The sequence below is a fragment of the Pinus tabuliformis genome, chromosome 4_2 (genome assembly GCF_031772625.1).
Source record: "Pinus tabuliformis cultivar Carrire ecotype Pingquan chromosome 4_2, CPIR1, whole genome shotgun sequence".
Lineage (NCBI taxonomy): Eukaryota > Viridiplantae > Streptophyta > Pinopsida > Pinales > Pinaceae > Pinus > Pinus tabuliformis.
In genome coordinates this window covers 728,964,118-728,991,839 of record NC_142304.1, presented here as the reverse complement: position 1 = coordinate 728,991,839, position 27,722 = coordinate 728,964,118, and the positions used below count along the sequence as shown (strand labels likewise).

Sequence of the window (27,722 nt, the reverse complement as noted above, 5' to 3'; positions counted from 1 at the left end):
AACATTATTTAATTAATTAATATGGTGATCAATTTTCCAAAATTGTTATCATAGCCCATATATCCTTGGGCCTTAGCCCCTACAGGGTCGAGGGAAATAAAGAGTTTAGCGAATGTTTATTTTTCCATTCATTCGGGCTAATTTTGTTGGTGGTTTGTTTAATCATAGAGCTCTGTCTGCATCCATGGGGGTTTAGAAGGTCTATGGGTTTTCCATTCCATCAGATCTTCCTTTTCCTTTCGCCCCCAACACCAGAGTTTTGAAGATTGCAAATAGAGGTGTCCGCAAGAAGCAAAACATTGTAACAAACTGGGGCAGTTCCTTTAACCGAGGTTATTCCATTGGCGATCATCAGAGTAAGAAGGACTCTATAACTAATCTACAATGGGGTTTTTAAGACAAGGTATCTTATCTCCCTAACTCTGCAAACATCGGTAGCAGTTTTGACCAATACGAACGTAAACCATTAGATAGTTTTTCATGTTGTTTTGTCAATGCGAGCGATTATGATAATCACACATTTGAAGATCATATATCAGCATGATCGGTTTGGCGAATAAGTTGTGTCTAGTTATTCTAACATTAAGCCTGACTCTGGCGCTATTGGAATTTCCCATGGTAGTACAACATCGCTTACTCAGCCTCTTCAATATTCAAAAAATTTGCGAAAAGGATAATACTCTGTGTGGCTCTTGGTGCCCCCCCCGACGTCGAGCCAAGGAGGTGAAAACTCCTCCTCTAGTACCTCAATTAGTAATGACGCTTTCTCATATTTTCTTGAGAAAGCACTCAACATTTCGAGTCTGTTTTTTCCTGAATCCCCTCATGAGATGAGTGTGAGGGGGTGTGATCCTCCTATTGTTGATTTGTCTTCGAAGAGGGATTATTTGGTGCACAGGATCATCAACTCTGCTACGGAGTTCAGGTTCTTTCAAGTGTTAAACCACGATGTTTCTTGCGATGTGGTGGAGAGGGTCGAGAAGGAATGTAGTGGATATTTTAAGCTCGCTCTAGAGAAAAAGGAAGTGGTGTTAAGGTCTTTGGAATCTCCTTTTGGATTCGAGGATAGTGGATGTGATACTAGCGCTTAGGCGACGCATGAATCATTTTGGTTGGAAAAAGAGGCAAACCAGATTGAAGTCTTTATCATAAATGTACAGCATAAGGGATGTGGCAACCTTAGTTGTGTATTGGGATATTATTCGAGTGCTATGGAGAAAGTTGCAGGTGAGATCCTAGATCATTTACTAGAGGGGCTTGGTGACTGGGACCGATCAAGTTTCATGGCAGATATTGTAGCGAATAATGCATATGTCATATGTATATCGAATCAGAAAGGGCCTGCAAAACTCCAGTGAGACCGTCTGAATTATTCATATCCTTTTATCATAACCTTACAATAACAAACTCTCCTCTGATAGCTTCGAGGTGTACGTGGATCACAATTGGCTTAGAGTCCATTCAGTAATCTTATGCCATGGTAAAATGAAAAGTACTTTTTCTAAATTTACGTGGAATTTGGAAAATAAATACGTTGAGCCTGATCAACTCAATGTAGAAATGAAATTTGTTAGAAATAATTATAATTGCATGTTTAGAAACTCCAAAGAAAAACAAATAGTGGTGTTTATAAATGTTTTGGAATTAGAAATATTTACATTGAGCTTAGCTAACTCAATGGAGTTGGTTTTTTAGAATTAGCTACTCCAACAAACCACGCAGGTGAATCCAAGACAACAATTAAACTAAAAAAGAAAGAGGATACCAAAGACACTCTGTGGTGGATAATAATTTTGAAGTGAAATGAATATTGGTTTTATGCAACAATTAGGAGATGATCGATAACACAGTGAAAGCTTGTGTGAGTTTGTGGGATAGACTCACTCGCATGTTGTATTATGAGTCGCACCTCTTGATTGTAAGCAAGTTTATGGTGTTTTATAGTGGTCTTTGTAAAGTATGTGCCTGGTAATGCCATGGGCTGGAGTGTGCAATGTAAGACTGATAAGGCATGTGTACCCCCATAAATTTCATGGTAATATTAAAATCACTTTGTAAATGCAAGTTTGTGGTAAGCCAAAAACGACTGTGTAAGTGCAGGTTTTTGGTAAGCCAAAAACCACTTGTGACAGTGTATGTAAGTGTAGGCTTGTGGTAAGCTAGAAAATACTTTGCAATGTAGGTTTGTGGTAAGCTAGAAACCACATATGAGAGTGAAATGGACAAGGATTCTTGTAGGCATAGTTTAGGGTCAGCCGAAAAAACCCTCGACATGGTGTAGGGTAAGCGGATAAAACCTTGAGCATCATTATGGGTAATCCAAGAAAACCCGTGATGATGATGATGGTGGGGGATTTGCACGTACAGGTATGTAGATAATGGTTGAGTAAACCATGTACACGAAGGAAATCCTAGTACACTAGTGGTTGCAGTGGTTGGTACCAATGCATTTCGGTAGATGGTTTTTCCTTTATATAGACGTCAACGTAAACACCACGACCACAACTAGAATTTGTAGATTGAGATCAACACAAGTATTCATTAAGGGGAGACTTGGAAAATAAATTCCTACTTGTCTCAGCTGTGATTCTTTCTATGTAAAGGAGTATGTTCCTATTCTTAAGGAGTTGTTTAGATCTAGATGTTTCCTAGATTGGTGTGTGTGGTTGAGATATTCTCTCAATCAAATGATTGTGTGTCCAAAACAATTTACCTATTTTGAAACAACACTACATGTATTTATATGTAACATTATTTGATTAATTAATGTGGTAATCAATTTTCTAAATGAAAAGCTATAACTAAACTTGGGATGTCAAATTCTCAATCAAAAAAAGTGGAAATGGAATTGAAGTATCCATTTTGCAAGGCAAACAATATGCATCCAATAACTTATATCTCAATTTATATAATATTTAATACATTGCTAAAAGGTTATGAATCAATTAGGTGTATACTAATTTATATATAATTTAATACATTATTACGTGAATTTTAAAGTTCACATTAAACATGTTGAATTTTCAATCAATCTGTGCCAGAATACCTTTGGAAGGACAGCTGATATTTAATACATTGCTAAGAGGTTATGGATCAAATATGTGTATATCGATTTATATAGAATTTAATACATTATTACGTGATACGTATCATTTTAAATCTTACATTAAACATATTGAATTTTCAATCAATCTGTGCCACAATACCTTTGGAATGACAGCTAGAGGGTGGTAAGACAGTAAAACCCGAATGAGCCCTGAAATTTGAAATTTTTTTCACCTTTCCATTGAAAAGTGGATGACTATTTTTTTTCCATGGTTGTGATGTTATATTTTATATAAATTTTTTCATTCCATTTTATCTATCCAGTTTAAATTAGATAAACAATATTTAAAGAGATAGTAACTTTTATCCGTTTTGTTTTGTTTTTTTTAATTTTTAAATCAGAGAAAACTCAATCCTAAATAACAATAATAATAATAAATGGTATGCGGTTATTTGATATGCTAAATTTTACAACAAATAATTGTTTAGGTAGTGAAATTAGGATATTTACAGAGGATTATAGTTTTACTCTATTTTATACAAGATTTATAGTTTCATTTTCCCAGGGAAATAGAAATAAGATTTCTTTAATTGAGTTTGAAAAATTATGTTTTGTTTTACAATTATGTGTTTTTACAACGTTTCAGGTGAACCCTTCACCCATTTTCAAGGACTTGAAGTTTATTAATGATATGAAGAGTTCTATAAAGAATGCTAGACCCTTATAAATAGAGGATAGTGTTAAATTGTTTGATCGATAGTTTTGGAGGATAAATAGATAAACTAGAAATGAAAGAATTAATGACTAAAATTGATTTTTAACAAAAGAGACTTAGAAATCGATTAAAAATAAATTATTAATGAATTAAATAATAAACCATTAAACTTATGTTGAATAAAAGAGCATTTTAAGTTAATTGAAAAGGTCAAATTTGGGGAATGTAAAGATAGAAATATAAAATTTCTATTTAAATTAATTATAAAATAATAAACTAGCAATTGCACTAGATGTTGCAATGGAAACGCCGTAAGACATAAAATAGAGAAGAATCGTGCCATATAAGAAATCATTGAAGATAAAAAATAGTAAACAAAATGCCATTCAAAGCTAGAAGATAAACAGAAATCACCTACATGGTGAAAACAAGCAGTGATCACAAAAACCTCAAAGAACCTTGAATGAGAAGTCAGTAAAGTAAGTTACTTTGATATCCTTTTGACTTCATTCATTCGTTTCCAACTTAATAATCACTCGAGGCAGGAAGATGGAAAATATGGAATATAAAAAAACGCAATCATAAAAATATGTTAATTAAAATAAGATGATGACTTCACATTCCATGGCAAAGCTGGAATATTTCCTTTGTCTTCATGTCTACAATGTTGCATTTTCCTTCAAGGTGAAGGTAAGAATTGCTCAAAGATAACATGACTACCTTCACATTCCACAATGAAGGTAGGATCTTTCCTTCATCCTCATGTCTACAATGTCGCATTTACCTTTAAGGCAAAGGAGTTGTTAAAAGATAAGATGATCACCTTAACATTCAATGGTAAATGGTAATGGTAGGATCTTTCCTTTTCCCTCATGTTTACAAGGTTGCACTTGCCTTTAATGTGAAGGAAAGACATGATAATTATGTATTTAGTTATACTAATTTAATTACACTATAGTTTGTTCATAAAATACTTTATTAAAAAAAAAGGTTAGTATGAACGAATGTGAATTTTCATAAATTTTTTCATTTAAGCTTATCTTATTTCATCTATACATATAAAGAATAAAATTAAGACCACTCTATTTCATTGTTTTGGTGAAAAGGATAACTCCATACTTCACAAGCTTTTAAGCACTAGGTTTTTTGTATTGGAAGAAATGGAAGTGCATATGGAAGGCCACCATCTAGTATATGGCTGTGTAGAGGTGGAACAAGGGAAGCGGAGTATTCATCCACATAATTATTATGAGAACATGCTAAACTCACGAGACATTTGTCGATGTTTTTCCTACAATGGATCGAAATAAAGCATATGGAAAATTTAGTAATGTTAATGAGACAATCCTAGAACAACATGGGAAAGCTCCCATTGGCAACAGGGAATTGGATTTTGGGTGCAAGAAAATTGCTTCTGGAATAAGGTTACTCACAACATCCATGTCTGTATTGTAGTGACATGAATATTGATGCCCCTTTCCTCCACTAGAAATCAATGAAGAAATGACCAACTCTCATAACATTCACAACGTTCATAACAAAGTGTTATCATACATACAATAGATATAAATATTGTTGATGATGTCAAGCGTAATGTTAAAATTATTCGCAGTACGAGTGATCTTAAATATATTTACTTTATCTTTGCTCTGTATCTCGGTTTATTTAATTTAACTTGAGAGTGCAACTAATTTTCTCATACTACTTAGAAATGGGTAGACCAATGCATAAGCATTGGTATTGTTATCCATTAACAAATTGGATTTCAACCAGCCATGTCCATGTTGATAGCCATTTCGGATAGAAGTTTTGATAATTAAGACAAGGTCAAGTTGAACAAAGTTTCATTCATGATTCTTGATACGAACCTTCAGTGTAGGTGGATTTGAAAGTAAAAATGATAGCTAGTTAATAAATTGAAATAGGGTGTTCATAGTACACACTAAATGTAACTATTTTTCATCCATCTTCAACTAAACAGAGATAAAATATATGAGTGAAAAATATCCCTCCTAAAACCCTACAGTAGACAACCCTGCATTTACTCAATAACCTACAGACGAACTACAACAACATTATACATGTGCACTAAATTCATTTGATTTGCTATCTACTATTATAGAAAAACTGAAATTTCTGATTAAATTCCCCCAAATATTAAACTATATTTTATGCGAGTCTAACACCTACTTAATCAAATATTTTCAACTACGAACTAGTACATTAAACTTGTTTTGTAAAACTCAAATTGTGTAGATCATCTTCTGGATTCATCGCATTAGGTTACTTGTTGATCGACGTTTCGAACCATCAACGGTGGTTCATCTTCAGGATGTGAAAGAATTAGTGGAAAACTGGTCTTATTATTCAGTTTAATAAATAGATGTAAGAGATGCATTGCCGACAGATATTAGGGATTTTTATTTTAATTGTTTTATTTTATATTTTGTTGTTTTAATTATGTTTTAATTATTAAAAGGTTTTGAAATTTATATGATTCATAAATAGTTAATTTGAATTTTGTTTAAAGTTTTTTATGTTTAATGTTAAATTGTTGTTAATATTGAATTCTAAAATCTTGTTAAATTATATCTTATTATGGTTATAGTTTATTTTAATTTTACTAATTTATTATTGAATTGTAATTAATAATAATAATTGTAATTATAAATAGTTATTGTTGATTTATTGATTTATTATTGATTTATTATTAAATTGATTTATTATTGAATTAATAATAATTATAAATATAATTATTGTTAATTTATTAATTTAATATAGAATTACTATTAGGGCCCTATTTGTTTATTTTATATTTATTATTTTAATTATATTTTATTTTAATTTTTTTGCTATATATTTTGTTATATTAATTATGTTTCATTTTAATTGTATATTTTGATTATTTCATAGTTTTGAAGATTATATGATACAAATTTCTTATTATATGGTTAGTTTGAGGTTTGTTTAAAGTTTTTTATTGTTGATTTTTAAATTATTGTTAATTTTACTTTTTGTTAGATTATAATTAATGGTTTAAACACTTTTTTTTATTTGTTTTTGGATAATTTAGAGGAGGATAGTGGTTAGGGAGGGGTAGGATTGGATGAAAGGATTGGAATCCAGTTTTCACTTATGGTCCATCCGTCGTCTCTATTGAGGTTATTAGGGTGCTTGCTAATTTCTATGGCTTCTCTGAATTTCCTTATGAAGTAGTGATCACTTCTAGCTAAGATGCAGGTATCTTCTATACAAATTTGGTGTTTAGTTTTATTGGAATGTTCTGCTAAAGCTGATGATTTGGATCGATTATGTTTAATGTCAGCTGTGTGTTCCTAGATTCTTGTGTTAAAGGATCTCCCAGTCTCACCTACATAGGGCTTGCCACACGAGCAAGGAATTAAGTAGACACCTTTATGATTAAATTCCCCCAAATATTCAACTATATTTTATGCAAGTCTAACACCCACTTAATCTAAATATTTTCAACTAAGAATTACTACATTAAAATTGTTTTGCAAAACTCAAACTTGATTCTCAGTAATGCTTTTTTCAATGCACCAACCATCCTTTCTGTTGTACAATACATCATCTATAGTTTTTTCTTATCAATTTATTTGCGAATCAAATGATATTGTATCCCTATATACTTAACATTTCCATGATACATCGAATGGTTTGTCATGATTATACATATGTTATAGATTTGAGGCTTATGCGAACTATATTTTGTGTGGTGATATCTTCCAAAGTCATCGCATTAACTTTTTTTGTAATCGACATTTCGAACCAACCTCTGTGGTTCATCATCAGGATCATATGAGTGAATAAGTCAGAGATGAATAGGGTAATAAATAGAGGAGAGGGCTGGGATGGGAATGGATGGAGCTGAGAGTTTAGAAAATGATATGAAATAGATCTAGTTATTATTTATTAATTTTTGTTAATGAATATTAAATTTCTATTAATGAATATTAAATATTTGATAATTATATTGTTTATCTATTGAATAAATGATTATAATTAAATGTTGTGACCTAATAATATTACTAATTATCCACTAAATGATAGTTTTTTGCATAATTAATTGGTTTATGTTAATTACAAAATTTTAATGACAAATTCTTAGTGATGATAATAATGTTTAAATATTGTATGATTTAAAATGTTAAGTACTAATTAAAACATAATGATTAATAATGATCATGAACTAACTTATTCCTATATGCCTAATTAATTGAAATTTTATTATTTTCAAAATAATAGTTAGAACTTAATGTTTTAATGATAATGAGCAATTTTAATCTAATGTTCTCAAATTAATGGAAATATATAATTTCTTAATTAATAATTGTTAAGATATTTAGTTAGTGATGTACCTACGTAACTTAATTCATTTTATTATTATTATTGTTATTCAAATACTTATTTTATTATTATTCAAATAATTATATTATTATAATAAATTATAGGGTAGGTATACCAAAGGAAGACCAAGTGATGATGGGGCAGGGAACATCTAGGAGAAGGTGGACTTCCTAATTAGAGTATGAGTCCAATTATCACTTATTTTCCAAACCTCATCGCGGTTAAGGTTGTTAGGGTGTTTTCCTATTTCAATAGCTTCTCTAAATTTTCTATGGTGATAATGATCGTTCTCGGCCAAAACACCAGAGTTTTCAATACAAATTTTATGATTGGTTTTACTAGAGTGCTTGGCCAAGGTTGAGTTTTTGGAATGATTATGCTTAATGTCAGTGGCATGCTCTTGGATCCTAGTTAATATAGATTGACCGGTGTCAACAATGTAGGCTTTTCCACAAGAATAACGAACGACATAAACCCCTTGTGGTGCCTAGGATTAATAGGATCTTGTTGCTACTCTGCAATACTCTTGGTTGGGCTTGAATGACCCCAATGTCCTGCAATAATCTTCTCCACCATTTGAATTCCTTTTTGGTTTGACATGTTGCTATGTACTACATTTTTCCAATAGAAAGATAAAATGTCAATTGGTTTCTTACTTCCCCATGAAATTGTGCCTCCACTAAGGATAAAACAATAGCCTAAAGTTGATATATTATTATCAATGTCCCCTAAGCTTTGGAGATTCTTTTTAATTCCCACTTAATGTAATTTGGTTCTTATATGCGTTTTAAAGATATCCGAAAATCCTTCTAATTGCTACCAAATGTTATGGTTTAGGATAGCTAGAAAATGGACTCACAATGCTTACAACTTGTGAAATATTAGGTCTCGCATAAACCCTGGCATACATTAGGCTCCCAACAAAATTATGATATGGAGTTGTACTACCAAGATTGGGGTGAGAAAAATTATAACTAGGTTATTCATGAATTGCAATATTAATTAGATGGATTACATGTGAGTTGTGACCATGAAGAAAATGGTAATTTGGAGAGGGGCTCCAGTACTTCATTGAGATTAATCGTTATATAAATAAATAAGCTACTAGTGGTTTTTGATGTCTGGATTTATGAGAACCTATGCTATTGAAAATAATATTTATATATATATATATATATAAATAAAATTAATGTAACCATATATTAGTCAATTAATAGTTGGTGATAAATTATTCCATTCATTGTTTTGTAAACCATGGTTTTTCCCATGGTATTTTTCTCTCTTGTTTAAAATATTAAAATTCAAATAAAATTTCCATACATAAAACTAACCCAATTTATTGTGTCTAATTTTAAATTTGAATCATTATGTGTGAAATTTGTATATCGACATAGAATAATTTATTAACAAAAATTCTCAAATGCAGTAATCTTTTCTTTTGGATTTTTTAATTTTACTTTATTTTTATTTTGGTTTGGTTGTTTGATATTCGAATTCTTGGCTTCTTGTCTTCGTTTACAATATTATATCTATAATAAGAAGCATTATCTTAATGCTTAACATTTATTGTTCACTAATCTACATTTTTTTCAAACTAATCTGACTCTTAACAACTAAGTTATGATTGGTTTTCCATATTATCAAATCTTTAAAAGTATGAATTTTTCCTACATTTTAATTAGCTCAAACCTTTTCTCGAATGATTCACTAATTAAAAATAAAATATTACTTTTTTAATAAGTTACAGTGTCTTTCCTTTTCCAAATACTATTACAAATATATAAACAATGAAACATTATTAGAATCCAAGTTAATGACATTGTCTTTTACCTAACTTTTCCACAAAACCTATCACGCACTGTCAACCCATTGTGGGTTGGCCATGCATGTGCATCCAACTACACGATGCTCCTAGTACAATATTTTCAGGTATATCGTTACGCGGTTGTGTACTGCCAATGGTAAGTCGGTCAAGCCCAACACACTAGGTATATTGTTATGTGTAACCGCCAATGGTAAGTCGGTCCAGCCCAACATAATGACACACGATATTTTGGTGCAACAGTTTAATTGCCATATGTTTTCGCTTTTTTCCCGTTAATTTTGAGTGAAAGTCGAAGGCAAATTTTTTTTTTTCAATTTTAACTGTGTAAATTTGTGAGAAAAAATAGTTCACTACCTCAATCTTTTTCAAAGTATATACATTCAAGAACATATTTTAACACAAAGTAAAAACTATGGTTTTCTCATAGTATTTTTCTCTACTATAGTTTTTAAAATATTATAATTCAAATAAATTTGTCACACATAAAAATAAATTTTCCACACATAAAAATTCATACTTGGTGATAAATTAGTCAATTCATTGTTTTGTATTAAGTAAACATTTTTACATGAAGTGAAAACCATGGTTTTTTCTATGGTATTTTTCCTTATTGTAATTTATTTAAAATATTAAAATTCAAATAAATTTTCCACATAAAACTAACCAAATTTACTGTCTAATTTGAAATTTGAATCATTATGTGTGAGATCTGTATATTACCATAAAAGAATTTATTAACAAAAATTCTCAAATGCAGTAATATTTTCTTTTAGAGATTTTTATTTTACTTTATTTTTATTTTTGTTTGGTTGAAGTTTTCACTCCTTTTCTATTAATTTTATGTGAGAGTTGGTTGGCAATTTTTAGTTTCAATTTTAACTATGTAAATTTATGAGAAAAAAAGGATTGATTACATAAACATTTTCGAGAGTATATATATTCAAAAACATATTTCAAACCACCAAAATACAAGTTCTGGGCAAAAAAACATTAAATAGCAGAACAAAAAAAGGGGTAATAGTAAGATTAGTTTGGTTGCAAAGCCACAACAACGAAGAGGCCATATACCCAGATTAATAATAAAATTGTATATTGTATGGTTAACTGGGGCCAGGGCTGGGGACTTCAGCAATCACTAGGCTTCCTTCTGATAATCACGGGCTATGGCCATTTCCTTCGCGTATTGTTTAGTATTCCTTTGGTGATGGGGATCGAAGCAAAAGTACAGGAACGTCATTTTCTTCATAATTTTATCCTTAAATTCTTCCACTTTTGCTACTGCTGAGAATAGTTGTTAAGCTCCATTAATTTAACACAAAAGCTACCTTGATTTATGGAGTTGCAGCTTTTCTTAACTTATGGAAACCAACTGCAGTAGTTTCCTTAAGTTAAGAAAATCAACTGCAATTACTAAATTAATAATTGGGAGCTACTAAAGTGGTCCATTACTTTGATCTCATCTCTACCTTGATTTGTGGTTTTTCTAACACATAGCATTTAGAAGCTTGATGGAAGCTTAGCTATATGTTCATCTGTTTGGTCCCCAAGCTCCGATCTCAACCCCCTTCAGTTCTACACCATCTAGCTGAGATAGCAGAGCTCGGAAGTGCCTTCAGAATTTTGTGTTCTTTTGTTTGGACAGAAGCTGGAGTGCTGAAGGAGAAGCTTGTGGACTGTGGCCTGCATCAATACATCACCAATGGCTGGAGGTAACTCGTATCCCTGGGCAATAAGGTTTAATGATTCTTTGAGTTTATTCCGCATGCAGAATCATTGTTAAAATTGTAGAAAGTCTAACAGTTGGTATCAGAGCTATTTATTTATCTCTGCCTTGGTGCGATTCGAATACTTTGAAATGGGGTCTAGGTTTTTATCTTCTCTAGAGCTTTCCCCTCTGCTGCTACTGCGAACCGGGTCTCTGTCACTCTCCCTCAGTGCATGCATCTTGGCATGGTGCTTTTCCTCTATCTCTCTCTCTGTGCGGGTTCAATAGCATCCCACAGATCTTCCTTCCAGAGATTCGAACAAACGTGTGCTCTGAAGCCCTTTTGAAAACCAAAGGGCAACAATCTGCCTGCATTCAAATCGCAGTATCCTTTCCTTATACTTATCCAGATTCAAAACCAACGGAGCAAAATCCGGATTGCCTGTCCTTTCCTCTGGTAGCTTTATCGTCTCAAGGCGAGGGGAGTATGATTCCCCTCTTGATTTATGCAATGGCGATGGAGTGTTTTGACTCGACAGGGCCAATCTGAATCTGTTATTTGAAAGCGGAGGGACTAAGGGTTTCATTGTCATTGGGTGTTTCCGGCTAGAGGGAGTTTTTTCTAAACATGCACACTCAAATATGAACAAAGGCGAAGCTCTATCGCCCTTATCAAAGGACTTTTCCTTCTGGTGTGGGTGAAAATAGAAACATCTTCAGGCTCCAAGATAAATAAATATTTATAAATATTTTCTTGAGTGGCATGAAACAGGTGAAGCACTGCATTTCAGCAGTTAAGTGCCCCGCGGTCCACCGACCTTATTCCTTGCTCTTAAATTCCGTTGATTTTACTGCATCAATTTACCAAAAATCTAGATGAAAAATTAATGTGAGAGCCTTTCACGAGGAATTTTTTATTTTTGGATTATTTGGTGCGAAACTAACGTGAAGGCACGCGCACAGGAATAATGCTGCCTTTGACTACTTGTATTTGCGTTATCGTTTGAAAAAAAAATAAAAAATAATGAGATGCCATGTCCATAGGACCTCCATTAATATTTATGTCAAAATTTTATCCAAAAGACTAAAGTCTTCGCATTATAATAATTAACATTAATATCATTGGATAATGCAAAGTTTTCATTAGTGGTCGCTTTCGTATAGTTGTAACGCAGTGATGGGACTTTAATTAAATATAGTATAAGCAGTTTCCCCGTTGTTTAGATTTTACTATATAAAATAAAAATAAAAAAGGGTTAATTCGCGCCCTGTGTGAAAGATCACAAAAATAACTGTGAAGTTTATGTGACTGTGAGGAAATTTCTTAGAATCAATGACTACTCTGGAATCTGAAGCATGAAAAATGAACTGATTAATGTTGTCCATAACTATTAAACTCCACGGCTTGAAAACGGTTCAATGGTCTCATTTGATGTAATAAATTATTTCATTTCGAAATTCCATGATGCATCTCGACTCCAATAAAATGCACTCAAACTGAGTATAATTGGTATAATTTGTAATATGGTTATATCATATACCATGCCACGTATTTGTTTAACGTTGGATTTTGTTTATACCACATGGTATTACCCTTTGATTATATACCATAACGGTTTATATGTATGTTAAAGTTTGTTATGGTATATATGTATGTTAAAGTTTGTTAGGGTATATGTTATTTTTATTTATATAGTTAATTTGGATAAACTATATAAAATAAACAATGCAAAATGCAAAGTAAATTGATTATATTACATTGAACTTACATTTTTGAACATTTGTAATTAAAGAGAAATAAGAAATGGTTTATTTCTCATTTGGGCATTTAGTTCGCATGAAGTTCAGATTAAGCATTGTTGGAGAATTATTACAGTTATATGGAGTTTATTAAAATGTCATTTTGACTTACTCCTTTCAGTAAACATTATTTTTCTCTCTGGTTCAGTTTTGTTTATGAAACAAAATTAATGTCTAGTGATCCATGTAATTTTAATTAATTAGAGAGTAGCCACAGCATCTTTAATTAAATAAAATTATATATTGATTGGCAAGATCACATAAAGATTATTTAGACATTAAATTGTAATTAATTACACTGAATATAATAAATTTTATCCCACAGGAATTTTTATTATATTTATGTGATTAATTAGGATAAAATTTCATAACCTACCCACAGGAGTTATGAATTAATAAGTTTTATCATAAAGTTGTATTGAATCTGTTTGAATTGAAAATCTAGACCACAGGCAATTTTCATGTCATTTGATTCAATCTTTTTTAGCATCATCATAAAGTTTTATTGAATCTATTTGAATTGAAAATTTAGCCCACAGGCAATTTTCATGTCATTTGATTCAATTCTTTTTTAGCATGTTTTACATTGGTAAAACATAAAAGTTCATAAAAGTTTTATTGAGTCTGTTTGAATTGAAAATTTAGCCCACAGGCAATTTTCATGTCATTTGATTCAATTCCTTTTTAGCATGTTTTACATTGGTAAAACATAAAAGTTCATAAAAGTTTTATTGAGTCTGTTTGAATTGAAAATTTAGCCCACAGGCAATTTTCATGTCATTTGATTCAATTTTTTTTTAGCATGTTTTACATTGGTAAAACATGAAAGTTCATAAAGTTTTATTGAATCTGTTTGAATTAAAAATTTAGCCCACAGGCAATTTTTATGTCATTTGATTCAATTCTTTTTAGCATGTTTTACATTGGTAAAACATGAAAGTTTATAAAGTTTTATTGAGTCTGTTTGAATTGAAAATTTAGCCCACAGGCAATTTTCATGTCATTTGATTCAATTCTTTTTAGCATGATTTACATTGGTAAAACATGAAAGTTATTAAGCCTCAATTTTAACATAAGCATGTGATCCTTTATTTTGATGCAGCAGTACAACCTGCAAATTTCTCTGAAATTCGTTGTGACATTCCCGAACTTAAGGGAGATAACTACAAGATTTAGAAGGAGAGGATTCTCCTTCATTTAGGGTGGATGGACATAGATTATGCTATCAGGAAAGATGAACCATCGGCACTCACAAATACCAGCACTGCAGCAGACGTCGCGCTTTATGAACGATGTGAGCGATCCAATCGTCTAAGCATGATGTTCATTAAGACTAAAATTTCAGCTGGTATTCGAGGTTCCGTTGATCAGCATGATAAGGTCCGAGACTTGTTGAAGGCCATTGATGAACAATTCGTCTCTTCAGACAAGGCACTGGTAAGCACCCTAATCATGAAATTCTCATCCCTAAGGCTCACCAGTGTGAAAGGTGTGCGCGAGCACATCATGCAGATAAGGGACACTGTGGCTCAATTGAAGAAACTCGAGGTTGAAATATCGGAGTCCTTCCTAGTGCACTACATCCTTAACACCCTTCCGCACCAATATGGACCTTTCAAAATCTCATACAACACACATAAGGATAAATGGTCAATTAATGAACTCATGACCATGTGTGTTCAAGAAGAAGAGAGACTGGTGATGGAACTAGGAGAGAGTGCAATGCTGGCAACGCGTGGAAAGGGCAAATCTCAAGCCAATTGGAAAGGGAAAGGTAAAGCACTTCCCCACGCTGATATCAAGAAGGTTTCCAAGTGTTTTTTCTGTAAGAAGAAAGGACACATAAAGAAGGAATGCGCCAAATATCAGAAATGGCTTGCAGACAAAGGTAATTTAATCTCGTTAGTTTGTTATGAATATAATATGGTTAATGTTAATATTAACACATGGTGGATTGATTCTGGATCGACAATTCACATTTCGAATTCCTTGCAAAGGTTTACAAAACCTAAGGAAGCCAGTAGGAAGTGAGCAAAGCATCTTATCAGGAAACAAGATGGGCTCGCATGTGGAAGCTATAAGAACATGTTATTTAACTTTAAGTAGTGGCTTTGTTTTGGAGTTATAAAAGACCTTTGACGTTCCAAGTTTTTCTAGAAACTTGATCTCAGTTTCAAGGCTTGTACCTTTTGGATATTCCTTAAACTTTTCAGAAAAATCTTTCAGTCTATTCTATAAATCTGATTATGTTGGGAATGGTATTTTGTCTAATGGTCTTTACTGCATTAATTTACAAAACAATGTCACATATGATTCAATGCATGTTCACACTGGTACTAAAAGATGATGATTAATAACACTTCTTCATTAATGATTGATAACACTTCTTCATGAATAACACATCTTCATTGATTCCCCTCTAGTCATGGTGAGAAATTGGTTTGCAAGCTCAAGAAGTCATTGTATGGTTTAAAAAAAGCATCTCGCAAATGGTATTTGAAATTCCATAGTGTAATTTCTTCTTTTGGTTTTGTAGAAAACATTATGGATCAATGTATATACTTGAAGGTTAGTGGGAGTAAAATTTGTTTTCTTGTTTTATATGTGGATGACCTTTTGCTAGCAACCAATGATAAGGGTTTGCTACATGAGGTGAGACAATTCCTCTCTAAAAGTTTTGATATGAATGATATGGGTGAGGCATCTTATGTCATTGGCATTAAGATCCATAGAGACAGATTTCGAGGCAACTTGGGTCTGTCACAGGGAACCTATATTAATAAAATTTTAGAGAGATTCAGGATGAAGGATTGTTCACCAAATGTAGCTCCCATTGGGAATATTGGGACGATGTCAGAATGATCCAGGTTTAGACCACTGGAGAGCTGCAAAGAAAGTAATGAGGTACCTTCATGGGACCAAAGACTACATGCTTATGTATATCCTGTTTGAGGCTGCTTTACATGGTGTATGGCTTCAGAATTTCATTTCTGGGCTTAGAATTATGGATTCTATCTCTAAGCCATAGAGAATATATTGTGATAATTCAGCTGCTGGTTTTATGGCTAAAATAGTGGGAGTCGAAATAAACACATCGACATTAAGTATTTAGCTATAAGGGAACGTGTTAAAGAAAATAAAGTGGTCATTGAGCACGTCGGCAATAAGTTAATGATCGTTGATCCTTTGACTAAGGGCATGCCACCGTTTAAATTCAAGGATCATGTATTGAATATGGGACTTGGTTCCATTATGCAGTTTTTTCATTGTATGGACAATGTTAATGAAATTCTTAATTATTGTGATGTTTTTTCTCATATTATGTGCACCTTAAGTTGATTTGAGAAAATTCATTTAAGAAGGACCAAGAATAAACATAGGGTTTATTCATTAAGAAATTGTTGCCACATAAATTATAATAAGAATAAATGCATAGTAATACATGGAAGGTAATACTCGTCATTAGAGGACTTATCGCCATGATTCATGTATCTATTACTTAATACAGATTATCAATGGTTTTTAAGTTGAGACATTAAGTTTGGAAGTATGGACCAAGTGGGAGAATGTTAAGCTCCATTAATTTAACACAAAAGCTACCTTGATTTATGGAGTTGCAGCTTTTCTTAACTTATGGAAACCAACTGCAGTAGTTTCCTTAAGTTAAGAAAATCAACTGCAATTACTAAATTAATAATTGGGAGCTACTAAAGTGGTCCATTACTTTGATCTCATCTCTACCTTGATTTGTGGTTTTTCTAACACATAGCATTTAGAAGCTTGATGGAAGCTTAGCTATATGTTCATCTGTTTGGTCCCCAAGCTCCGATCTCAACCCCCTTCAGTTCTACACCATCTAGCTGAGATAGCAGAGCTCGGAAGTGCCTTCAGAATTTTGTGTTCTTTTGTTTGGACAGAAGCTGGAGTGCTGAAGGAGAAGCTTGTGGACTGTGGCCTGCATCAATACATCACCAATGGCTGGAGGTAACTCGTATCCCTGGGCAATAAGGTTTAATGATTCTTTGAGTTTATTCCGCATGCAGAATCATTGTTAAAATTGTAGAAAGTCTAACAATAGTTTGAATAAAAAATAAAGTAAGATCTACTCAACCAGATCTGCTAACAATAACGTATTCCTTTGAAACCAGAGCTCATTCTAATAATATAAACCCAGAAATTCATTACATCATTCATTTATCATAAAATACCATGTACTCTTTCATTTGATAAAATGTGCAGTGTAAATAATTATAAACTTATCTATTGTGATGTTTTAAATATACATGGAAGCTTGAAGGCACTTACACTTTAAACATAATGATTAGTTTAAACTCATCTGGTGATTCCCAAATGTTGGGGTCCTGAGTAATTGACCAAATATTTGCCATCGCAGTCGTCGGCCACGTTGACATCTTCAGAGGAGAGATGGGCCCATGATAAGAGCAACATCTTCACTCGAGAGATTGATGGATGCATTCGCAGTGCCTTTTTCACCATCGTTTGGATACATTTGGAGCGCCGCTTTCACAGCCTCTTGGAGGTATGGCAGCACGGGGTTACACCAACACATCTTACAAAATGTACATAGTACCGGTGGGTGTCTTGGTCTTGCGGACTTTCAGCCAAGAAAAACTTCCTTGTCCTCTGCCTGCTCAGTGAGTAAAATGGTAGGGGAAACTTCCTTGTCCTCTGCCTGCTCAGTGAGATAAAATGATAGGGGCAAGCTTATATTTGTTTTGATTTGCAGTTAATTATAATAATTGTTTAGGATTGAGGTTATTTTAATCGTCTAACACCAAAATCAATGGCACACAATAGCATATGTGGCATGGGAGGTTAGTTGTTTTTAGAGAGAATGCCTTATAACGTAATTATTTTAAAATTAATTGAATTTGACTTAAATAATAACAAAGTGAATAGTTAACAAATTTGAAATGGTTAATTTAAAGAGAAAGTATATAACATTGAAAAAAAAAAATTAAAAAATGATCAAGAATAATTATAATTACTAAACTTAATGAGAGGAAAACAAATTATTAATTAAACAATTTTCGATAATTAAAGATAAATAGAGTCAAATAAAATTAAAAAAAAAAGTTGAAAAGATATTATTTAAAATTGTGAATCTTTAAAAAATTATAATATTATTTAAAATAAGACAATGATTAAAAAATATAAGATTGGATAGATAAGCTTATATAAGATAAAGGAATTAAAAAATTGATTTAAATATGAATTTTAATTTATTATTTTAAATTTAATTAATAAGATTAATTAGGAAAGGAACTAATTAAATTTTATTTAAATTGAATTAAATTTTAATTTAATTAACCAAGAAAAAGAAACTAGATTAAATTAATATTAAGAATTAGATTTAAATTAAATTAAATTGAATTAAAATTAGAATTAATATTAATACGGAAATGAAAAGACAAGTTATAGAAGAAAAGAATGGAACAATCGAAGAGGAAGAACAAAGAGAGGGGTATGAGAAAAAGATGAAGAAGAAGATAGGGAGGTGTAGGCAGTTAAGAGGGGAAGGATCTGAAGTAAGGGGATGGCATTTAGAGGAATGGAAATGAATAGTGAGCTTCTAGGATTTGCTTAAATGATATCCATCATCCCATTTAAAGTTGTTAGGATGATTTTCAATTTCGAGGTCTTCCTTAATGACTTAGTTGGATTGGAAGCGTGCAGAGGTTAAGATTTTGTTTTTATCAAAACTAATTAGATGCCTGGTATTATGGGAGTGTTCGATGATGGCATATTTAACAATACAGGGTTAGTAGGTGAACGACCTATCAGTTTGTCCGATGTAAGACATTCCATAGGAGCAAGGAATTTCATAGACTCTAGATCCTAACATAGGGTCATTTTTACGTTAGCTGATCTAAAGAACTGAGTGAGGGTTTTCAAGGATTTGAAAAATTTCTTGATGTTCTCTTTTGAAAGGATTTTGGAAATATGATCACTAACCCCTTCAATGTAGAGTAAGGTTACATTGGCTAAGGGAGGGCTATTGGAATGCCTTTTACCCTAGGGTGGAGAGCATAATGAAATGCTGTATTTATCTAGGATGTGGAGTAACCATTGATTTAAGGGTTTTGGTAAGATGGGATTTTTCATCGGAAAAGGATTGAGAAGAGAAGATCCAAAGAGCTTGGGAAACAAGATTTTTAAGCATATCTAGATTTTAAGTTGGATGATGGGATTCATTTCATTTCCTCTAAACACCACCCCTTACTTTAGGTCCTTCCCGCTCTTAACTCCCTACCCTCCCTATCTTCCTCTTCATCTTTTTCTCCTACCATTCGATATGTTCTTCCTCTTTATTGTTCCCTTCTTTCTTCCTATAACTTGCCTTTTTATTTCCATATCAATATTAATTCTAATTCTAATTTAATTTTAATTTTAATTAAATCAATTTAAATCTAATTCTTAATATTAATTTAATTTAATTTAATCTATTTTTTTTTTCTTTATTAGTTAAATTAAAAATTAATTCAATTAAGACTTAATTTAATTACCTCATTTCCTAATCCATCTTATTATATTTAAAATGATAAATCAAATTTTTTGTTTAAACCAATTATTTTAATTCCTTTATATTATATAACCTTATTTATCCAATATTATATTTTTTTATCATTATCTTATTTTGAATAATATTATAATATTTTCGATTGATTGATTTCGGGTAGACCGTGCAGGTGGCGATCAAGGCTCTAGGGTTCAACAAAGAGTGTGACAGAGGGTAACAGGTCCCCATGGAAGCACAGGGAGGAGGGAGGTCCACTCCCTCCTACAATAACGTAGTTGCAAGCAGGGGAAGAGCAGGGAATAAGAACAAGCCTCCACAACCTTTGGAGGTCAAGACAAAAAACATAGAAACTGAGAAGGCGGAAGGCAGCAAAACCCATGCAGAACAAGGGACCCACGAAGAGAACTGACAGGAGGAGAAAGCGGAAGACAGAGGTCAGGATATAGGGAACAGAACCAAGATGGGGCCCTGTAAACCCAAGACCATAACTAAATTGTGGGTTATTTTAAATGATCCAGCTCTGTAAGAGCACGGGGATCACATGGAAAACTATGCCATTATATGCAAATTTATGGGTATCTGGCCGTCAGAGAAAGTGTTGTACACTTGGATAAAATAAAACTGGAAACCAAAGGGGGAGTTAAATATACATCTTGGATCGAAGGGTTTTTTACAGTGGTATTCACGAACATGGAGGACAGAGACAGGATTTTTGAAGGAGGACCATACTTCTTTGCAGTTGTTGCCCTCTATATGCGGCCATGGACGATGAACTTTGTGCCAGAACGGGAAACCTTCACTTCGGTACCGGTATGGATTAGACTCTACTCCTTACCTTCAAATTACTGGATGCCAAAATATTTAAAATCTATAGGAAATAAATTAGGTCATTTCTTAAAGATTTCAAAGGCAACTCTACGAGGAAAATATACCTCCTGTGCTCGTATCTATGTGGAGATGGGCCTATTAGGAGCCCTTCCAGATGAGGTCATTTTAGAAGTCTATGACGAGGAATGGGTTCAAACAGTTGATTATGAACATATCCATTTAGATGTCACAAATGTCATGAACATCGGCACCTATCTAGTGATTGTCCTCTTAATAGAAGGGAGGAAGATCTAAAAACTAGTAAAAGGAAAGATCAGACAGCGTTCACCAAATTCGGAGGAAAAGGAAAAGGAAGGGGAAGGAAGACACAAAATAAAACCCTATTGAGAAGGATAACAAAACAAGAGGGCACAACAATTTTGAGATCTTAGGAGAAGATGATGTAGATGGAGGTGATCAAAAGAGGACAAAGAATCAGACAGAAAGGGGGAAAGGAGAAGAGAGCAGCACGGAGTTCACTCAAGAACAGAGTGAACACACAACGGACCCTTTGAGTAAAATGGAAATAGAAAATGACCATGTTACGAATCAAAGTTAAAGTGGCATAGAGGACCAAGACTTGTAGGAGATCTTGGAAAGGGAGAACCTAGAGCTAGAAAAGTTTCTTGAACAAGGAGGAAATATGGGAATAAATTCCATACCTCAGGAGGAAGTTGACAAGGTAAAGCAGTTATTCCTTAACAAGTCACATCAAACAACTGCAGGAGTCAAAAGAGGACATGATAACCAGGAAAATAAAGGGACTTCCACAATAGGATTAATAACAGGAAAATTAACAAAAAAACTAGGGAAAAAGAGAGGGAGAAAAAGACAGAAAAAACTACTCCTGGAGTGTGGAAAACTCATGATTGACTTAGGAAGGATGAAATACCTTTCCAGTTACTCCTTTAAATCCCCACCTCAATGAAAATCACAACCTGAAACATTAGAGGACTAGGGAGTAGAAGAAAATAGAGGAATCTAGGTAACAAAATCAAAGAGGAAAAACCTGACATAGTATTCATGCAGGAAACAAAATGCTCAGTGGAGAAGATCAGAGAAAAACATAGAAAATGGCTAAATACAAATGAATACCTTGAAGTTAAAGCAAATAAATCTACTGGTGGTATTCTCACTCTATGGAATCCACAGAAATTTGGTGTGATTGATGCGGAGGCATCCAGACATCACCTCTCTTTGATTTTCCAACCAGTGGGTGATAGGCAATGTTACATGATCACCAATGTCTACGGTCCTCAGCCAATGGAGGACGAACTTCGATTCCTCACCACTCTGGAGGATATGAAGAAAAGATACCCAACTCTACCCTGGATTCTAGGAGGTGATTTTAACATGACAAAATCACTCAAGGAGAAGAAAGGAGGTACTAGAACTCTTGGCAGGGATTCAGTTGCCTTCCAAAACTTCATCACCAATATGAAATTGGTTGACATGGAAACCAACAATGGAATCTTCAGTTGGAATAACAAAAGCGGTGGCCCTACCCAAGTAGCATCAAAATTAGACATATTCATTATCTCAGAGGAACTTCTTCTCATGGGAAGTGGCCTAAATGTGCTCATCCTACCTTTTGGAGGTTCAGACCACTGGCCTATTCAATTGGAAGCTTCTCTATTTGGTAAACCGAGGAACTCCCCCTTCAGGTTTGAGAATGCTTGGCTCACACACTCTAATTTCCTCACAAACATTGAAAAGTGGTGGAAGGAAGAGCTACCCCTTCAAGGTACAAATATGTTCCTTCTACACAACAGGCTCAAGCACATTAAAGGCAGGCTCAAATAGTGAAATAAAAAGGAATTTGGTAATATCTTCAAAGCTAAAGGAGATGTGGAAAAGAAACTAAAGGAAACAAACTAAATTCTTATCATAGAAGGCTATACAGATGAAAGGAAAGAGATGGCAGAGTCACTCTAGCATGATTGGGAAAACAGATATCTACAAGAGGAAATATTCTGGAGACAGAAATCCAGAGTACAATGGATTAAGGAAGGGGAGAGAAACACCAAATTCTTCCACAGATCCACCATAGCACACAGAAATAACAACAGAATTGTGAAACTTACAGATCATCATGGAATAGAAAGAAACACTGATGAAGAGATGGAAGAGGTTCTAGTCCATAATTTTTAGAGAATTGCAGAGGAAACCCCAGAGGATAGATATCTGTTTACGAAAAGATTTACTCAATACATTCCTAAATTGGTTGCTAGAGATGACAATTACAATCTTAACATACCAGTAACAGAGGAAGAGATTGAGGAATTCATTTCAGATATGCACAATGGGAAAGCACCAGGCCTAGATGGCTTCAATGTGGACTTTTTCAAAGCTTGTTGGAGGATAGTAAAACAAGATATTCTAGAGGTTGTGGAAGACTCTTGGAGATTTAAGATGGTCTTGAAGGTGCTTAATGAATCTTTCATAGCCTTAATCCCCAAACAGGAAAAGGCCACCTCTCCAGATAGTTTTAGACCTATAGCTTTATGCAATGTGGTGTACAAAATAATATCCAAAGTAATTGCCAACCGTCTCAAACCACTCCTCCCTACCCTTGTGTCAAAGGAGCAAATAGGCTATGTGGAAGGAAGACAAATTCTTAATAACATAATTCAAGCACATGAAGTGGTTCATTCACTCAATACCAATAAACAGGCAGGGATGATAATTCAGCTGGACATAGCAAAGGCTTATGATAAACTTAGTTGGTCATACATAAGAGCAGTACTAAAAGCCTATGTCTTTGACCACAATTGACTTAAGTGGGTGATGGCGCTAGTTACCACTACTAGCTATTCAATTCTTCTCAATGGCTCTCCCTCCAAAACCTTCAAGCCTACGAGAAGACTCAGGCAAGGGGATCCTCCCTATCCTTTCCTTTTCATTCTAATGATGGAAGGGTTAGGAAGAGCAATCAGAGCTGCTATGGTGGAAGGAAGAATTCAGGGTCTGAGACACACTCAAGGTGGGGACACGGTGACAGATTAGCAATTTGTAAATGACACTATGCTGCAAGGCACACCCACAGTCAAGGAAGCTAGAGCATTGAAGCAGATTCTGAGTGAGTTTGCCATGACAACAGCCACAGAGGTAAGTCTCACTAAATCAAATATTTTCTTTTACAATACAAATATTTCGATTCATAGAAATCTTTCAAGGATTTTGGGCTTTCAAAGAGAGTCATTGCCCGCGAAGTACCTAGGAGTTCCCCTCACTGACAAACCATTACACAAGGAAATATTGGAGACTGTTCTAAATAAGCTAAAAGATAAGATTAGAAAATGGACCAATAGAACCCTAAATTTATCTGGGGGGTTGATTCTAACTAAGACAATCCTCTAAAGTATCCCTATCTGTATGCTATCAACCATTTCGGCGCCAACTGGTGTAATTACTAATATAAGAAACATTCAAAGAGACTTTCTTTGGGGAAAGGGGAAGAAAAGAAGAAATGGGCCCTAGTGGCATGGGATAGGATATGCAAACCAAAATCCCATGGTGGCTTGGGTATTCATGACCCAGGAATTCTTAACAGAGTTCTAGGAGCCAAAATTTGGTGGAGATGGCTAAAGGAAATTCAAGCCCTCTGGGCAAAACTATGGAAGCAAAAGTATTCAAGATATTGGCAGGAGAAGAACCTCATAAGAATGACGGGACAAGTAAAAGGTTCTTCAATTTGGAATAGAGCTTGGGAGAACAGGGCCCTAGTCCAAAATCATAGCTTTTGGGAGATCAGAAATGGAAATCTAGCCTGGTTCTAGGAGGATAATTGGCAGCAGGAGGAGAATCTCCGAAGTGAAGATTTAGCAGACACTCACATAGATACCATCAACAAAGTTTTAAGGAAGGTAATGGACTATTGGGATCACTTAAGGAACAATGAGAAATGGAGAATATGGAAACTTCCAGATTACAGAGAAATGGGCAAGATGCATACTCAAGCTATAGCCCTTAACAGTCTTTTGGAAAAGAGGCAAATATTAACTTCAACCTTGGAAGATCAATTAAGATGGGGAAAGAATAAAACAGGTCTCTTCACCCTTAAGGAGGCCAAAAGGATAGACACTGGACTTAACTATCCAAACGCTGATAAAAAGTGGAAAGATCTCTGGGAAAATCCTCATTGGATGAAAGTCAAACTTTTCAAGTGGCTGATTCTACAGGGCAAGATTTTGACATGGGATAACCTTAGGAAAAGAGGCTTTGTTGGCCCCTCAAGATGTCACCTATGTGGACAACAAGAAGAAACCACTAATCATCTCCTGAACAGATGTTCATTCACCACAATACTTTTGCACTGGGTTGGTGATGTCTTTGAGCAGACAGACAGAAATGTAAATGAAATCATTGCTACATTGATAAATTGGCTGAAATTTTTTTCGGAGAATGAGATAATAACCTCTGCTTGGGCGCTCACCCCAGGGTTCTTAATCTGGAATGTTTGGAAGGAGCACAATAATATGATTTTCAAGGATAAGGCGAGCTCGGTGAGCAGCATTCTAAAGCTAATCCTTAAACAACTCAAAGAGTTTGTGAATACACTGGGAGGTGCTAATAGTGGAAAACTCATAGGAAAAAGAGAGGCCAGAATCCTAGAGAAGTTAGAGCTTAAGGCCTGTCTCCCTCAGTGTTCTATGCAAATCAACAAGAATACCTCTGCTGGAAAAGCTTCCTGGCATCCCCCTTCTCATGGTTTTTAAAAATTTAACATTAATGTTGCCTCTAAAGGAAATTCGGGTGAAGCAGGTTATGGAGGGGTCTAGAGGGATGAGGAAGGAAACATTCTGGTCATCTTCCATAGTTATCTAGGAAAAGCTACCAACAACATGGTTGAGCTCATGGCGATGGAACTATGCTTGGAAATACTGCTGAAGCACAACATTCACAATGTCATCATTGAGGCTGACTCAAAATTAGTCATAAATTTGGTGAAGAGGGTTAATGCTGGCACTGCACCTGAAAAAATCTCAGGTCACTGGCGTCTTCTACAAGTCTACCAAAGAATCCAATCACACCTAAGAGTGTTATGAACTCTTAGGTTGGTGCATGTCCGCAGGGAAGCCAACAAAGTTGTAGACTGGCTTGCCAATGAGGGGGTTCGATATAAACATTTCGACTTGTGCTGCTAGTAGGAGGAGGTAACAAATGATAGGATGAAGAAGGAATGCTCATCCCGGGCCCTCAGTGACAGGCAACAGTTTCAGGAAAATTCAAGAGATGGAATCTTATCTCATGTCACCGATGAATAAGTTCACTTCAGATAGTTCATTAGAGGATATGCATTGTCGGTTCTCTAAGGGTGCATCTAGAAGCAAAGGCCGAAATCGAGACAGTAGTTATCTGTTCACAGAAGAAGGGATTCCAGGTGAGACGAGCGCCACAGAGTGACAACTCCACTCTTATGGCATTCCATGTAGGAGGCCATCCTTCCGGGCAGGTTTTCCTTGTACAAGGCGGCGGAGGTCAAAAGAAGACATTACCGGGGTCAAAAACTGCTGGAGACATTCCACCTGCTCTGGGTGCCCTCTGTGGTTTTCTCGGATGACAAGCTATGCCATTCAGCTTATGACGCGTGGAGGGGGGAGAACAGTGTTTACCGCCTTCTTTGCTAGGTATTTCGTGAGTGGATGTGAGATCCGATTTGTTTTGTGGCCGTCGGATTCGGAGGAGGCTGATCTACGACCACCTTTTGGTGTGCATGTTAGTGGGATTGAAAGGACAAAACCACCAGTGGTTTACCACCCACATCGGGTGCTTTCTAAACCAAAGTCGGTTTTTTCCAAAAGCTAGCGATTCCACTCAGGATGCTACACGTGGTAGAGGACTGGAAAAGTAAACTGCCTTCATCGCAAATTATTCTGTCACGCTTTTAAGCCGCGCGATATGGATACCAACCGTTGGATCTGAAGTATCAGATCACCGGTCATAGTTGATCGTGCTACTTGGGATTTTTCCGCGGGATTGGCCTCTGCGCGGGTTACTTTTTGATCGCTGGATCGCGAGGAGTCAGATCTTTGATGGGTTTTGGGGAGCGAACTTTATTTCCACTTTTGCGCTTTCGATTCCAGGGCAGTCTCGATTTTGTTCCTGTTTGTGTTTTGGAGGTTTTGTCGGATCTTGGAGTTTTTTCACTCTCCCTTTGTGGGAGTCTGAACCTCTGTGTTTTCACTCTCCCTTTGTGGGAGTTTGTTATATCTTGTGTAAGATCTATAATTTTTCTTTCTCCTAAGTTAATAGAAGAATCGTATCTTGCTTTAGCAAAAAAAAATAAAATATTATAATATTTTCATGATCCATAACTCCCAATAATAAATTTTTAACTTCTCTTTAATTTCATAGGACCTTGCTTATCTCTTTAATGATTGAATATTCTTTTTAATAATTTGTTTGGTTCATCTCTTTAATTATTGAATATTATTTTAATTAATAACTTGTTTTATCTCATTAGGTTGAATATTATTTTAATTAATAACTTGTTTTCTCTCATTAGGTTGAGTCGTTATCATTATTCTTTACCGTCTCTTAAATAATTTAAAGAATTTTTGTATTTCTAACCTTGTAGGATTTTTCCCCTTTAATTATTTTTTTTAGATTTTTTAAATATTACTTTTCTTACCATTCAAGTGAAATTTAATTAATTCTATAATAATTTATTATCTTATAATTAATTGAAATAAAAAGTTTATATTTCCATCTTTTTCTTATTTTTACATTCTCCATATTTCACTTTTTCAATTAAATTAAACTTGCTTTTTTATTGAAGTGAAATTTATTAGCTAATTACTTAATTCATTAATAATTTATCTTTCATTGCTTTCTAAATCTTCTTTATTAAAA

The 27,722-nt window shown here is 34.1% G+C and overlaps 1 pseudogene; it reads left to right on the top strand.

Annotated features, from left to right (window-relative positions):
• Window positions 1-540: 540 nt before the first annotated feature.
• On the top strand, window positions 541-25,585 carry LOC149171662 (uncharacterized; annotated as a pseudogene).
• Window positions 25,586-27,722: the final 2,137 nt, after the last annotated feature.